Source organism: Sciurus vulgaris (genome assembly GCF_902686455.1).
Source record: "Sciurus vulgaris genome assembly, chromosome: 10".
Lineage (NCBI taxonomy): Eukaryota > Metazoa > Chordata > Mammalia > Rodentia > Sciuridae > Sciurus > Sciurus vulgaris.
Genome location: NC_136470.1, coordinates 124,739,434 through 124,755,877, shown reverse-complemented (window position 1 = coordinate 124,755,877; position 16,444 = coordinate 124,739,434).

Genomic DNA, 16,444 nt, shown 5'->3' with positions numbered 1-16,444 from the left:
TGACCTGTAAATAGACTGGCCCTCCCTTCACTCTCTCTTATTTAAATAGGTTCAGCTGTTTCCTACACTGGCCCAGGAAACCCTGCCCACCCCACCGTGGCTCCTCCTACAACAGCCACCAAGGAACAAAAGTGAGCACCAATCACCTGCCATCCTAATTTTTTTTTTTTTTTTTTAATACCAGTATTCTGGTCAATATAATTACCTTCCCTAAGGATGCATGTCCAAAGATTGCAAGAGTTCATCCTCCCCATCCTTCATCCTCTATCAGTCCCAAGGCCCATCTTGGACTGCTGTTCCAAGGATGTGTAAGAAGTGCTGTCAAGGGGAGGTGCCCATTTCATAGCTAAGAGTCCTTAACTAAGTTAAAATTAATTTCCAGTGGTTGGGTCAAGAGGGCAGGCTGGGCACATGCTCCAGACTCACCTCTTCCTTCCCAGATCTGTGGAAATGATAGAAAAGAGATGTAATGCTCTGCCAACCAGAGTAGAAAATAAGAGGTGCCACTGATGCATTCAAAACTATGGAGAATCAGAGAGATGAAAGGCAAAAGGAAATGGACAGAAGCAGGAAATGTGAGCAGAGAGTATTGCAGCTGAGGAGCGTGGAAAGCTGAGGAGCGTGGAATGCTGGAGAGCAGGAAGCCTTGGGTGGGTGGTGGATCTCTGGAGCAGGAGGGACTGCTGGACAGCCTAAGGAATGGCTGACTGGGGCCTAGAGGGGGAGCTCACCTGCAGGAGAATACATCTCCTCCATCTGTCAGGGCAGGTGACAAGCCACAGATGGGAGAGAGTGGACTCTTGGAAAGGAAGGACAGTAGCACATCAGGAAGCTGGTGCTCCCACAGAAGACCCAGTATTCAATAATCCATCTCCTGAGTCATCCTGCCCAGCACCTTTGGAGGCAGGCTTTGGGAGTTCCATGCATCCCCCATATCCAGAAGAGAAGGACAGGAGAATGCATGGCCTTACCTGAATTGTCACACAGGAATTCCACAACCACCTTTGAAGTCAGACTTTTATCCTTAATCAAAGGGAATTGTAAATACCAAGAACACAAAACCAACAGTCATAGAAATATTTAAGGAAAGAAAAATTATAAAAATATGCACAAAACTCAACAGATTCATGGGTTGATACCAGGAAATTGGACTAATTAAAAGCAAAAAGAACAAGACATTAGAATGAGCATGATCAAATCATTAGAGAGTCATAGAGGATGTTGCATCCATAATAATCAAGTAGAAGTACTGGAAATGAAAATTTTTTAAATAAATATTCAACTGATTGTTTGAATAGCAGAATGGAAACAGTTGAAAAGTAAGAGAATAAACTACAAGCCCAAGTTGGGAAATTCTCCTAGGAAGCAAAATAGGAGGGAAAAAACACAGTACACACATCTGATAAGATCCAGGGATAGATCACGAGAGAGCTTAGTGACCTCGCTACAGAGCAAACAGAAACACAAGGGTCAACAGATATACCTAGGATCACAGCGAGAAACCTTAACTTATAATCATTAGATATGGCAGAAAAGTTAGAATTAATGACATGAATAAAAGAATGTAGAGAAGTTGATTAACATAATTAATAGCTTCACTTTAACAGAGAAAAGGATACTATTTTTTAAATGCAAACAAACTTTTCAGAAAATCCAGCCCTGTTTTAGGTTGCAAAAGAAATCTCAATACATTTCAGAAAGCAAAAGTCATATGCTTTGTACTTATTGATTATGAGGAGACGGAAATATAAACTAGCAACCAAAGGAAAACTGCCCCTGAAAATTAAAAATCATGTTTGTGAATTTTGTAGCTGAAAAGGAAGTAACTAGTCATTACCAACTCAGAAAATGCATAAAATTAAGAACACACTTATCAAAGTCTATGGATCATCAGAGATCAAGGAGAATGCATGCCATTACATGCATTTACTAGAACACAAGAAATAGGAAAACAAATCAACTAAGCTTTCAGCTTAAGTTAGAAAAACAGTAACAAAATAATTCCAAATAAATTAGAAAGAAAAGATTAGTAAACATGAAAACAGAAATTGTTGAACATCAAATATAAGAGTAGATAAATACAACCAAAGTCTGGTTCTTTGAAAAGATTTCTCTCTGATTTTTTTTTTTAATTTTGTTTTTGTTTTTGTTTTGTTTTTGGTACTAGGGATTGAACTTAGCAGGACTTAACCACTGAACTACATCCCCAGACCTTTTTATTTTTTATTTTGAGACAGGTTCTCCCTCAGTTGCTTAGTTCCTTGCTAAGTTGCTGGGGCTGGTCTTGCATTTGAGATGCTCCTGCCTCAGTCCCTGAGTTTCTGGGATTACAGGCATGTGCCTGGGCACAGACATGATAGGAACTAAAATGATAATATACAACTTTAGATCAATAATTTAAAATAGAGACAAATTTAAACAATGCTGAAGAAACCATAAGTATTAAAAATCTTGGAAAACCCAACTAGAACAATAATAATAGAGGAAGTTGAAAGAGTAATAAAAAAATTGCCTCTACAAAGGGCACACAGTTCCCATAATATTAAGTTTTACCAAACTTTTAAGGACAGATAATTTTCATGTCCTATAGACTGTTCCAAAATATAGGGAAGAATGAAAAAGAGATTGAGACAAGCTGCCCAATCATTTTGTAAGGCTCGCTAATCCAATAACAAAACCTATAATTACAGCGAAAGAGACCAGTCTCATAGATGAATTGACAAAGCTCATATATGAATTTAGATGCAAAATTCTATTATAAATAGCTTTCTAGTAAACACCTTGGTGCATTATAAGAGCTAATTATGTTCAGATAACCAAGATACAGTTCAGCAAAAAAGGTTGCAGAAAACTTTCTGTACTCTCATCCAGCTTGGCATATTTTTGTAAGTATGTACATTGCATTCATCTTGCCAGAAATTTACTGGAGAAACTGTTTATAGCAGTTATATATAGAAGTGGAAATGGATATGCCAGGAAGAGTGGTAGAGGGGCCTCTTTACTTGTCATTTTGCACTCCGTGTCCTGTTTGGGCTTTTTTAAAACCATGAACATTGTTTGCTTATGTATTTTTGAAAGAAAGAAAAGAAGGAAAAATAGAGTGGTTTTGATTGATTTCTGATCTAGGGTCATATTTTCAGAACCCTCTGCAAGCCTTGGTGATTCTCACATTGTGAGATGAAGGGTTCCCTTGACTTCTTTGTTCTCTGGGATCCCAGAATTAGAAATGAGTGGAAACCCCAAGAAGACCAATGCCAGTTCACCATCAAGGAAAACTTCCTTCAAATTAGAGGTATCTGAAGCAAAAATGAATATACTTGGGAGGAGTTGTTTCCTGTTCAGGTAGAAGCTTAAAGAGGCCAGCAGAGGGTAGATATTTTAAACCTAAGGTTCTAGCTTCTTTCCTTAAACCTGATTACTCAGATCTCAAAAAGTGGGTTAATCCTTGTAAGTTTGAAATCCTTTTCCACAAGAGCATATGAGTACTCTGGGAAATGTGAAGTGTTACAAAACCCAGATATATTATTGTTGGTATATTAGTCTGTAAGAGTCTTAATTCCTTATTTACATTGGTACTTACAAACTTTCAAAATATATTTTTGTATTTATCATTACTTTAAAATCCTGTAAAGATATTTTGAGATAACAGTGCAAGTATCTCATTTGGCTCGAAGGAACAAACTGAGTCTTAGCAATTAAAGATCAAGTTCACACAGCTGGTTTTCACTAGTTTGGGGGGCTTGGGGGCACCTCACTCTTGACTCTAAAGCCAAGATTCATGTTAGCTGCATCAACAGTTCACAGATAAAATCTTCCTCAACACAATCAAACTCAACTGTCACAAATGTCATGAGTTAATGGGATACTTAGAGTGGAAGAAAATCTGGGTAGTTTATTTGTTTGTTTTTTCTCTTCTTGGGAACAATTGACCTAGATGAATAGGGAAGGCTAAGACTTATGTCAACTAGCAGTTTTTTCAAACAATCATTAATCTTGTACTGTGCAGACTTGGCCTGGGAAACCAGCATTTCCAAGGCTGTTTTGATATATTCCTACAGTCCTGGTGGGATCAGACAGTTCCAGGGCTAGGCTTTGTCACTGGTGGATGTATCATTTATTGGAAGTTGGTTGCTAATAGCATGGAAAACAGCAATCGGATTGGGGTAAATGGATGAGTGATGTTATTTGCCAGTTGTTTACACAAGACTATAGAATAACTCAAGGACCAACTGGTCTTAAGTGAATTATTGACACAGCCAGCTCAGGCCTGAGGGAACTGCAATTAATGCATTAATCACACAGCGCTCCCCCCCACCCCAGTCCAGCATGTTAACACAGGGGATTTAGTAGCACTCCACTAAGTTGTTGATGAGACCTGTGGAGGGATGAAAACCCTCAGAATACAAATGTGACATCCCATGCCCCTTTATTTGTTAGTCAATAATCTGAATAACCCCAGTTTCACAGCTTCTGTGTTGGATTTGCTGTTCCTTTCTCTCTTCCGCTAATCGCCAGCGAGGCGCGATAGGGTAGAGACTTTTAACTTTGATTTGAAGCCCCCTCCCCCTCCCCCTAAATAAAAGCACAGGTTTTTATCCACATGCGTATATTGCGCAGACATCAAAGAAAAAAAAAAGCCTCATGCATTTCCATTAAAGCCGCACGGACCAGGGGGAGGCACCAAGCTGGGTGCGGGCTTTTGAGGCGGTGGAAATTGATAAGGTTCATCTGCATACAAAAGGCTGAATGGAGAGGCGGCAGGGTGAGCGAGGTCGGACACCCAGATGGATTTTTTAATTCTGGGGAAAATAACACCACGCTCACAAGTGATAACTGAGCCTTTCTTCCCAACTCAGACCAAAATATGATTTCCATTTGTGCATTGGAGGAGAAGAAAATTATACAGAATTTCATTCTGCAGCACAATAAGGCTTCATACCGCATAATGCTACCATAAGGCAGTGTAATTACTGAAGGGCAGAAAATACACTTTCAGTTTATATCTAATCACAATACCACATTGTCTGCTTGGGGAAAAAAGTCTGGGGTGGGGGTGCTGTGTGTTGTTAGACTGTGAGCTGGACCCTGGGGAGATGGTTGGTCTTGGTCTTATCAAGAGTCTGATAAAAGGTGGTGACTTGGGGACCTGCCACCTCTTTTGATGGGTTGCATCAGGAAGGTAGTGGGCTTCTTGGCTCCTAGGATCTGTAGGTTCTGGGAGTTGTTGCTGCTCTTCCAAAATCACATGTCCTGATGGATAAAGTCCCAGTAAAACTGTGGCTACAGTGCACAGCCATCAGTTAAATGTGTCTGAGGCCACCAAGCCAAGACTCTTCAGGGACTGGAAGAAAGAGTCAGTCAAATTATTATTATTGTTTGATTGGCCTGGCTCCTATGGTTGTCTTTCATGGGCTACACGTTTTCCTTTTCATTTTGTGGTCTATTTCTTACCCTCTTTTAAAATAATGTTTATCATGACATATTTGGAAACATAGAAAAGTCATTGGGAACACAATCATTCTACCACCCAGGGGGAAAAAAAACCAAAACACTGTTAATATTCTGGTATATTTTTCTTTGTGATATATGTGTTGTTTGTTTTGTGATGCTGGTAATCGAACAAAAGACTTTGCGTACAGTGTGTCTCCCTGAACTGCACCTCCAGACTTGCTTCGTTATTTTTCCTTCTGAATGATACAACTGGTTTCTGTAGAGTCAGAACTTGTTTGCACAATCAATAGAATAGACACCTCTTATCCATCCGGAACGTGTTCCAAGATGCCCAGTGGATGCCTAAAACCATGGGTAGCAGCAAACCTTATATATACTATATATTTTTTCCTATACACGTATACTTATGATAAATTTTATATACTTTATACAATGAAAGATTAACAATAATAACTCGCAATAAAATACAGCAATTATAATAATATATTGTAATATATTATAATAATATATTGTAACTTTATATGAATATGGTCTCTCCCAAAATCTCTTATTGTTTTACAGAACTCAGCAACTTCAGCAAAAGACTTTTTTCTTTGACTTTTCCCTTTCATGGACTTTCGTGTTTTCACTTAAAGGAAGCACTTTATGGCTTTTCTTTGGCAGATCCAAATTGTACTACTCTGATGCTTTGGGGCCACTATTAAGTAAAATAAGCTTAGTTGAACACCAGGGCTGCCATACTGTGACACTCTATTTGAAAACTGAAACGGCTACTGAATAGCTAACAGGTAGGTAGCATATACGATGTGAATACATGGAACAATAGGATGATTCAGACTTGGGCAGGCTGGAACTGGAAGGCACAAAATTTCATCATGCTACTCAGATAGCAAGTAATTTGAAACTTATGAATTGTTTGTTTCTGGAATTTTCTGTTTAATATTTTGTGGTTCACCACAGGTAACTTGAACTAAGGAAAGTAAACCTTGAGTGATGGGGACTGGTATATACAAAGCAATCCTAGTTTGAAAGCAATGTATTTTACAGTTATATATTATATTAAGTGTAAGGAACTTCTAGACTTACTAGGTTTCAGCACAATGGATCTCAAACATGAATGGGCGTCAAAACCACGCTGAGGGCCTGTTAAAACACAAATTTCTAGTTCCTCCTCCCCAGTTTCTGAATCAGTAGGTTTGGGATGGAGCTCCAGAGTCTGCATTAGGGAAAAGTTCCCTGTGATATTGATGCTATTTTAAGAACCACTGCTTGAGTATAGGGATAGAGTTAAGGAAAGCACAAGAGACGAAAACTTCCATGGCAGCGTAAGAGAGTATTTCTGAAAAAGAAATGCACAGATTCTTGAGATGACTTGAAAATAGTACTATGCAACTGTTTATAGAGCAAAGTCATTGAAGTTTTGGCCTCAGATCCCACCCCCTGGAGACCTTCTTAATAGGGGTCATAGCAAGTAAATTTAGAAGATCTTATTGATCTGTGTGTCTATCCCTCTGCCAATACTGGTCTCGATTACCTAGCTATATAATTGGTCTTGAAAATGGAAGGAGTGGCTTCTTCCACTTTATTCTTTAATTTTTTTTTAAGTTATTCTGGTTCCGTCACTTTTCCATAGGATTTTTAGAATAATCCTACCTATGTCTACCCAAAATGTTGCTGATATTTTGATGGAAATTGCATTGGAACTGTACAGTAGTTGGGAGAATTGATGTCCTTAGTATATTGAGTTTTCTGATCCTTGAACAGGCTTTCTCTCTCCCTCCATTTATTTCTCTTTCATTTTGTTCTTCAGCATACCAGGTGTACACATATTGTTAGATTTAAACGTAAACATTTCCAACTATTTTCAGTGATTTTAAGTAGCACTATATTTTTAACTTTGATTTCCACGTGTTCTTTGTTAGTGTATAGAAATAAAATTTTTTTGTACATTTTGTATCCTGCAATCTTCCTAAATTCACACTTACTTGATCTATGATTTTCTTCTGTGTAGACAGTTATGTAATTTGCAAACAGAAAATTTTATTTCTTCCTTTCCTGTTCTTAATTCATTGCTTTGACTAGGTGGATGTGGTTGAATAGCAGTGGTGAAAACAGACCAATGTCAGTCTTGATCACCCAGCTACATATTGTTACCTTACTCCTGATTTGGAGGAAATGCATTTGATCATTCAATATAAAGTTTAATATTAACTGTAGGTTTCTTTGTAGAAGACTCCTTCCAATTTAAGGCAGTTCCCTCTATTCCTGGTTTTCAGAGAATTTTGCCAGTGCTTTTTTTTTACATTAATTCTTTGTTTGTTAATATCATGGATTACAATGAATCATTTTTGAATATTGAACCAGTCTTCAATTATTGGAATAAAGGAATAAATTGGTCACGGTGTGTAATACACACACACACACACACACACACACACACATTATTTGTTTACTAATATATTGTCAAAATTATTACATCTGTATGATTGAAGGATATTGGTCTATAGTTTTCTTCTTTGTATCTTTTGTCTTGTGGTCTTAGGGTAATTCTGTCTTCATAGAATGAGCTGGATTTTCTGGAAGAGATCATTAGAATTGGTGTTAATTCTTTCTTTCAAATGTTTTGTTGAATTTTCAATTCAAACAACTAGGGCCTGGGTATTTTATTTGTAGGAGGTTTTAAATTATTAATTCAAGTTGCTTAGAGTTATAGAGCTGTTTAGATGATTTAACAGTATATGGGTTTTGTTAGTTTATACTTTTTGAAGCTCTCTGTCCACTTCTCCTAGGTTGCCAGATTCCTGGGTGTGGAGTTATTGATAGACTTTTCTGACCACCTTCAATGCCTGAAGTCTATGCTATATCTCCTGTTTGAATCCTGATATTAGCAATTTATGTCTTCTCTTTTTTCTTTGTCAGTGTTGCAAGTTTTATCAATTTATCTTTTCAAAGAACCAGCTTTGGGTTTCATTGCTCTTTTTAAAAAATGTTTTTAGTTATAGATGGACACAATGCCTTTATTTATGTTTTTAGTGGTACTGAGAATGGAACCCAGCACCTCATACATGCTAGGCAAGTGCTCTACCACTGAGCCACAACTCCTTCTCATTGAGTTTTTATTCCTTTTCTGTTTTTAATTTCATTGACTTCTGCTTTTATCTTTATTCGTTTTCCCTCTGCTCTCTTTGGATCTACTTTACTTTTGTGCTTTTTTTTTTACTTTCACCCCAGTTCCTTGGAGTGAAAGCTGAGATGGCTGACTTGAGACTTTAGTGCTACAAATTTCACTCTCAGCACTGCTTTAGCTATGTCCCAAAGTTGTGTTGTGTTTTAATGTTTATTCAGTTCAATGCATTTTAAAACAAAATCCCGTGATACTTCCTCTCTAACCCATGGGTTAATTAGAGACTTTAGATCTTATTTAAATTTGCATATTAACAAGATTTCTTGGACAGTACTCCAGCAGAGAATCGGGGGACATTGCTTTGCTATAGTCAGATGGTAGTGGTAGTTCAAGTTCTCTGCCTGGCCTCTGTTGGCACCTGGAAGGAAAGGGCACCTTGTTGATGCTGGGCTTTCAGTCTCCACTTGACCTTTGCTGAAAGCACCCTGGCTGGCAAGGGAAAGTGGTGCTTTGTTATTGCCTCCCACCGTGGCCACCGTAGACACTGTGAGGTGATGGTCTTGCTGCTGCTAACTCTGAACATGCTGTCTCTCTACTAGGCCTCTTCTGGTATCACTCAAAGGGGAAAGAGAAAAATGGTTCCTTACTGTGGAGTGGGTGGTAAGAGTCCATGTTCACAGTATTGACAACAGTAGGGTCCTCCTTACTGCCTGGGGGGTTGAAAGTCCTGGCTCCCTCTGTGACCTTCTTGAATACACCGACTCCTGCATCACCAAGCCCCTGCCCACCTCTGGCCCAGCAGAAAAACTGGGAAGCATCACTACAGCCTGGCAAGGTTAGGAGACTAGGATTTCTACTTGGCCTTTTCTGCAGGGATGAGGGTGAAGCTGAAGGTTTTTCTGCAGTGTTTGGAGACAGGAATGGTCATTGTCTCAATGTTTCTGTCTTGTTACTTGCCCCTTTGTTTGTCTGTGCCCATTGGCATTTCTAGGTGGCTGGCTCCCTTATTACTCAATGGTATTCCTAAGGCAAAATGAAAATCCAGGGAACTCACTATCTTGGGTCCTTATGTCCATAGGCAATTTTCTTTCTTCTCTCTTCCACCTTTCAGAGTACACTTATGGCTATGTTATGTACTCTCCAGGGTGTTTGGTTGTATTCAGTAGAAGGAACAGAGAGCAGTACATCTACTCCATCTCCCCAGAAATGTATATCTTAGTGCATTTTTGTAACAGCGGCATTAAAGTCATGGTCAGACAACCTCTGTGCCATCTTTGGCATTGATATCTTGATTTTCTTTCTCTATATAAGTTGAATTTTTCTGGTTCTTTGAAAGTATCCTCAACATTTTAATATTATTATTTTTAGATTCATATCTTACTTCAATCATATGGAAAATGTTGATATTTTGTTTCAGCAGGTAATGATCCTGTTGGGCCGAGGCCACAATTTCAGGTCAGCCTTCTAGGGGATGTGATTTCAATGTCAATTTACTTTACAAAGACGTGTATTTTATTCATTTCTGTCTTGTGTGTGTGCTGCCCATTGGCTGGTCTGGGATCTTGGTAGTGGAATATCCCATAGCTCAGATCTCAAGATCTCAAAATGTTGTTTGGGACTAAATGCTGGCCTCATTCACAGGTGAATCCTGGGTTTCACAAACAACTTTGATTTTGAGTTGATTTTCTGAGCTCCTGCTTCTCTGTGATCTCTCTGATACTTTCTGGTTGTCTGAGGCTCCTCTCTTTGGACCATCTGGCCAGAAAGCTGGTCCCTTCCAGTGATGGTGCCATATCTAGTGGGAGGATAGAGAAGAGAAAAAAGTATTGGGATTTTTTTCCTCTCCTTAGAATTTTAGCTTCTGTGTGTTCCCTTTGATGTCACCGCTGCTGCCACCGGGAGACACCTTGGTGGCTAGGACACAAAAGAAGAGGGAACATTGGGAGTCTTCTCTACTCTGTGTGTTAAAAGTTCCCTTTCCTATTCTTTGAGCCAAAGGTAGAGGAATTTTCCTGGAGCCTTCTCTATTCCTTGGTGCCCACTTCCAGTTTTGGGCTACATTGAGTTCAGGCTGAAAAACAAAACCAATAAACTTACTGCTCGTTTTGGAGTACTGTGAGTCTTTTCTTAATCTGCCTATTCTTAATTACTTTTCTGAGTCCACAGATGGCTGCTCCATTCATTTTGTTAAGGTTTCGAGCTGCAATCTCAATGGAAGAGATGGGAACAACCTGTCTTCTCCATCTTACCTGGAACCAGAACTGTTCCACTAACATTTTCTTGACACATGATTTCCAGACTTTCAAGCAATATATATATTTTTTAAATCAAGCTAGGAAACAAAGTGTTTATACCACTTAGACTCACCCTGTCCACTGTTGTGAAGTTTTTAACACCTATTACTCATGGTTATTATTCCATGGTTATTTGCTATTCTAGATGTCATTGTGTGTTAGGCCACAGGTTGCCAAAAACTTTCTGGGACATTAATTGTCCCTGTCAATGCTAAGATGTCTGTTTCTCAAATGCAAATAACAAGGAAAAATTTTAATAATCAATAAAATAAGATACAGTCTTCCTGGCCACTCTCATAAGTCATCAATTAATATAGTTAAATTGTAATTAGAAGTATGAATGAATTTACCCATATTTTTGCTCAACATTAGTGTTTTCTAAATGCATTCTATAGGGCATTAATATGATGTATGTAAAAATGCAATTCTTGCATAATTTTAAATGCTGGGATAAATCAATTTAAAAAAGTTGCTCTACTGAGAATTTTTTTCATAGGCCAATATGAATTATGCTTCTTCTAGATGGAAGGTCACCATATGCAGCATCACCCTAAGAATGGAGCCAGATGGCTGCTTCCCTCAGTGTCCTCCAAGAGGATTTGTGCCCACCCAGGGCCCATCCCTCTTCTAGGCCATTCTCCAACTACTAGAACCCTCCTCTCTTGGAGACATGACCCAGATGGCCCAAGCCTGCTTCTGTCACCTGAATGGCTGTTTCTGCAGGTCCTTCCTCCAAACAGCATATATCTTCACCAATATGCTGAGCAGCCATTGGAGGGTGGAGTGTTGTGTGTAGGGCTCGGATGCATGGGTTGGGATGTCTGTGGTCCCCTTAGTGCACAGAGCGAGCGTAGGGGTGAGAAGTGGTGGGAGCAAGGACATGGGCTGGGGACCAGAGTGGGGGCTGCCTCTCTTCATGAAACCATGTTCTATAAAACTCTCTCAAGGGCAGAATTCCAAATGTGAACCTGGCTGTCCGGGTCAGACTGAGGCTGTCTTTGTCAAGGTAGAAGGACAGAACCTACTTCTAACAGTGTATTAGTTTGATTATGATCTCTATATTTAGGTATTTGACATGCATCAATAAGTCAGGGTGACCATCTGTCCCAGTTTATGGAGAACTTCCTTGTTTTCAGCACTGAACGTCCCATGCCCCTGTAAATCACACAGTTAGTTCCCTACTCCATTTCTTGAAAATGTTAGAAGTGGATCTGGCTACATAAAGCATTTCCCAAACTTATTCAACCTCAAAACCCATCCTTTTTAACTTTACCTCAACCCCAGCAGTATAAAACTAGTATAAAATCAAGTTAAATCTTTCATAGAGAAGAGCATCTTATAAATAACATTCCTGAACACCACACACACACACACACACACACACACAAAACCCTCAAAATAGAACAAAACCCCCATTTAATAAATGGGCAAATTAACTGAACAGAGACACTTCTCAAAAGAAGAAGTATTAATGGCCAATAATTACACAAAAAAATGTTCAATATCTTTAGTCATCAGGGGAATGAAAATCAAAACTGCACTGAGATTTCATCTTAGCCAGGTTAGAATGGCTATCAACAAGAAAACAAAAAATAATAAATGCTGGTGACAATGAGGGGAAAGAGAATTTTCTACACCGCTGGTGGGAATGTAAATTAGCACAACATTATGAAAATAAGTCTGGAGGTTCCTCAAAAACCTGAGAATAGAACCATCATATGATCCAGCTATCCCATGCTTAAGTATTTATCCAAAAGAATTAAAGTCAGCAAACTTCAGAGATACACCCATACCCATGTTTATATATAGCAGCACAAGTCACAATAGCTAAGTTATGGGTTCAGCTCAGGTGCCTGCCAACAGATGAATGGGTGAAGAAAATGTGATATATATGCAGTGGAGTATTATTCAGCCTTAACGAAGAATGAAATTATGCAATTGGCATGAAAACAGATGAAACTGGAGATCATCTTTGTGTTTGTTTTTTTCATCACAGTGATCAAAACATCTGACAAGAACAACTTAGAGGAGGAAAAGGAAAGGTTTATTTGGTTCTCAGTTTCAAAGGATCAGTCCAACAGTCAGCTGACTGCATTGCTCTGGCCTGAGATGAGCAGAAGGCATGGGGAGGAAAGTTGTTTCACTCGCTGGAAAGGAGAGAAAGAGAGAGAGAGAGAGAGAGGGAGAGAGGGAGAGAGAGAGAGAGAGAGAGAGAGAGAGAGAGAGAGAGAGAGAGAGAGAGAGAGAGGGAGAGGGAGAGAGAGAGAGAGAGAGAGAGAGAGAGAGAGAGAGAGAGAGAGAGAGAGAGAGAGAGAGAGAGAGGGAGAGAGAGAGAGAGAGAAGAAGAAGAAGAAGAAGAAGAAGAAAGAAGAGTAGTGGGGGAACAAAAACAAGATATAATCCTCCTGGGCACACCCCTAGTGACCTATTTTCTCCAGCCATGCCCCACCTGCCTACAGGTACACTCAGGACAGTAGTTCTTTTCAAATTACTAATCCATCAAATGGACTAATCTACTGATTAGGTAGCAGCTCTCAAAAATTAATCATTTTACCTCTGAACATCACCACACTCCAAACCATAGCAATCATGTTAAGTAAAATAAACCAGATTCAGAAAGTCAGATATTGTATGTTTTCTATCATATGTGGAAGTTAGAGGGAGGCAGGAGAACAACCTCATGAATGTGGCAGGGGGACCATCAGTATAGAAAAATGGGATCAGGGAGGGGGAGAGGACGAAGGCCCTGAACTATTTTATATGTATGTATTAACATGCCACGATGAAATGCACTATTCTGTATAATTAATATTTAACAATAACAAAAAGAAATTCCTCCCAATCTAGATTTTTCATTGAACGGCAAAGCTTTCTTACAGTGTTCAAGTCTGAATTAATTATTTTATTGGCTAGTGGTTTGTTAATAGATTTGTTACTATAACTTCTCTGACCAATTCTTCTTAGTCTCTAATTTATTTATCTTTCTCTACAGGGATTTTAAAAATCAGGATTTCCTAAATCTTGGTCCTATTCCTCTTATTTTTTCATTTGATGCTCTCTACTTAGGAAGAGCTATCCACTCCTATAACCTTCATTGTCCTATAAAACTTAATGATTCCCCAATTTATGCCCTTATCCAAAAACTTGCCCGTAAGCACCAGAATTTAAAAAGAAAATTATTGGAAGTGAATAATGACTTGTTTGTCTGCTCCTCTTCTAAAAGAGCTGGTACTGTCCCCCCTCCCAGTGCCTGGTTCAGTCCCTTTTAGATTGTGGCTTCTCATGCAATATTTCATGAATGAATGAGGACATGGTCTAATTTACCAACACGGCACACACCCCTAGCCACCAGCTGGCATGGAAGACATGATGAGCAATGTCAGAAGATTTCTGAAGCAGCCAGAGAGTCCCAAGTACTCAGTCATGCCACTTGGAGTAGGGGAAGAACAGCATCCATAAATCCTCCCTGGGCCACTGCACACCACATGGAAAAGACCCTGAGAAACGTAACTCTCTTCATACCTTTTATGGCCAACTAGTCCCTCAATGATGATAATGAAACTCCAGAAAATAAACAAAATGTTCACAAAGTCTGAGACTAACATATGGACACATGTTCCTTCAAAACTTTGACAGGGCTCATTTGTATTCACAATACTGGACAAACAAACCTTCCTCAATGACAACAGGCAACAAAACATCACAGAGTTATGAAAAGACCAAGGACTCAGGAAAAGTGGTTCAGAGCAGAAGTTCAGTTGGATACTGAGTTGTGCCAAGTAAGATGAGAAACCCTTTATTGCAAATTGCAATGAGATTGAACAGCACATTATGCTTATGAAAAGGAGCAATTAGAGATCTTTCTCATTGTCAAAAATTCAAAACTTCTGGTGAAATATTTAAATTTCAAGAATAAAATCCATTCCCTAAGTATAGGATTAGAAAAAAAGTACACAAGAAGAAAATAAAATCTTTAAAAAATTTTTTAAATTTTATTTGCTCTAGTTAGTTGTACATGACAGTAGAATGCATTTATACAGTTTGATAGATCATACATAAATGGAATGTAATCTCTCATTTTTCTGATTATACATATTGCAGGATCATATCAGTCTCGCTATCATTGGGCTTTCATCTGAATTACTAAATACTGGGAAGTGATAGAGAAGTGTCCAAAAAGTTTTGAGAGGAAGAGCTTGTGATCTAAGGGATTTCTATATCCTTCAAATAAGAAGGCAACCAGAAAGGATCCTTAGACTTTCTCATGAAGATTCTCAAACCAGACATTCAAGTACCTTGACAGAAGTGTTATCATGAACTGAGAAGTGATTCAAAAATCAAGATCCTAGGTACAGATAAAGCATTTGTGGCACAAATTATGATAGTGATTTATTTAATTTTCTCTCTGTCCCAGCTTGCAACACCTGGATCAATAATATTTAAATAGTTACCCATCACAGTTCCCTTTTTTGTCTTGGGATTTTTGTTTTAAGCATTTTCTTAAGTAGTTTATTTACTCAAGAATTCTCAGTGCACTTGGAGTTAACAACCATGAGAACCTTACAAAACAAAACCTATGAGGTATTGCAAATTTGAACTTTAGGAAAATTTACAGAACTAAGTGTAACTAGAAATAATTTAGAACACGGGAAAGTTTGAAAATAATGTCAGTTTTAACTCTAGAAATTATGAAAAGGGCCACAAAGTTAATAGGGAAAAACAAGGAGGAGAAAAATAAAGGTAAAAATTAATGCAAATTTTACAAATATAATCATTAAAAAATTGGAAAGGCATAAATTAGTTTTATTTAAAACATTAATTAACACAAAATCAACCAGTTCTAGAAATTCTGCCAGACATAAAAACCTGTGATAAGTGTGACTGAGAAGAGAATAAACCCAAATGCACAATGCTAGGAAGTATCACCACATAAATAAATGAGATTTAAAATGTTTAAAGAAAGTTCTGTAGCCACCTTGATCTTAACAAGCACTCTGGATAAAATGAAAAATTTTCTGGGAAAATTTGAAAATTATCAAAAGTGACTGAAAAAGGCCTAAATGGAAAAAAATAACTGAGATAATAATTATTAAAAATTATAAATTTTTTAAAACCACCACAGAACTATTCATAATAAGCATGCTGGTCTCAGATAATTTTTTAAAGAAAAGCTCAGCACACTTGCAAGAAACACATACTTCTTTCTTTACTATTTAAACTGTTTCTCGCAAAGGTTGAAGGGGGAAATTTCCAACTGATTTTACAAGGCTAAATTGTAATTAATGCCAAAGTCTCAATGCCAAGTCTAATGGTAAAAATGGTATACATGTGTTCAAAACCTGCAGTACAAGAGCAGTAAATAGTGTATAAGTAAGTCATTGTCAGAAAAAAAAAATTCAAGAAATAATTAGAATAGAAATATACCAGTATTGGTCTAGGTTCTCCAGAGAAATGAAACCCATAGAATATGACTGTTAACTTATTATAAGAGCTTTATTATAATAAATTGACTCAGGAGGTTATGGAGTTCCAAGAGCTGCAGTTGGCAAGCTGGAGACCCCAGGACAGTAGGTAG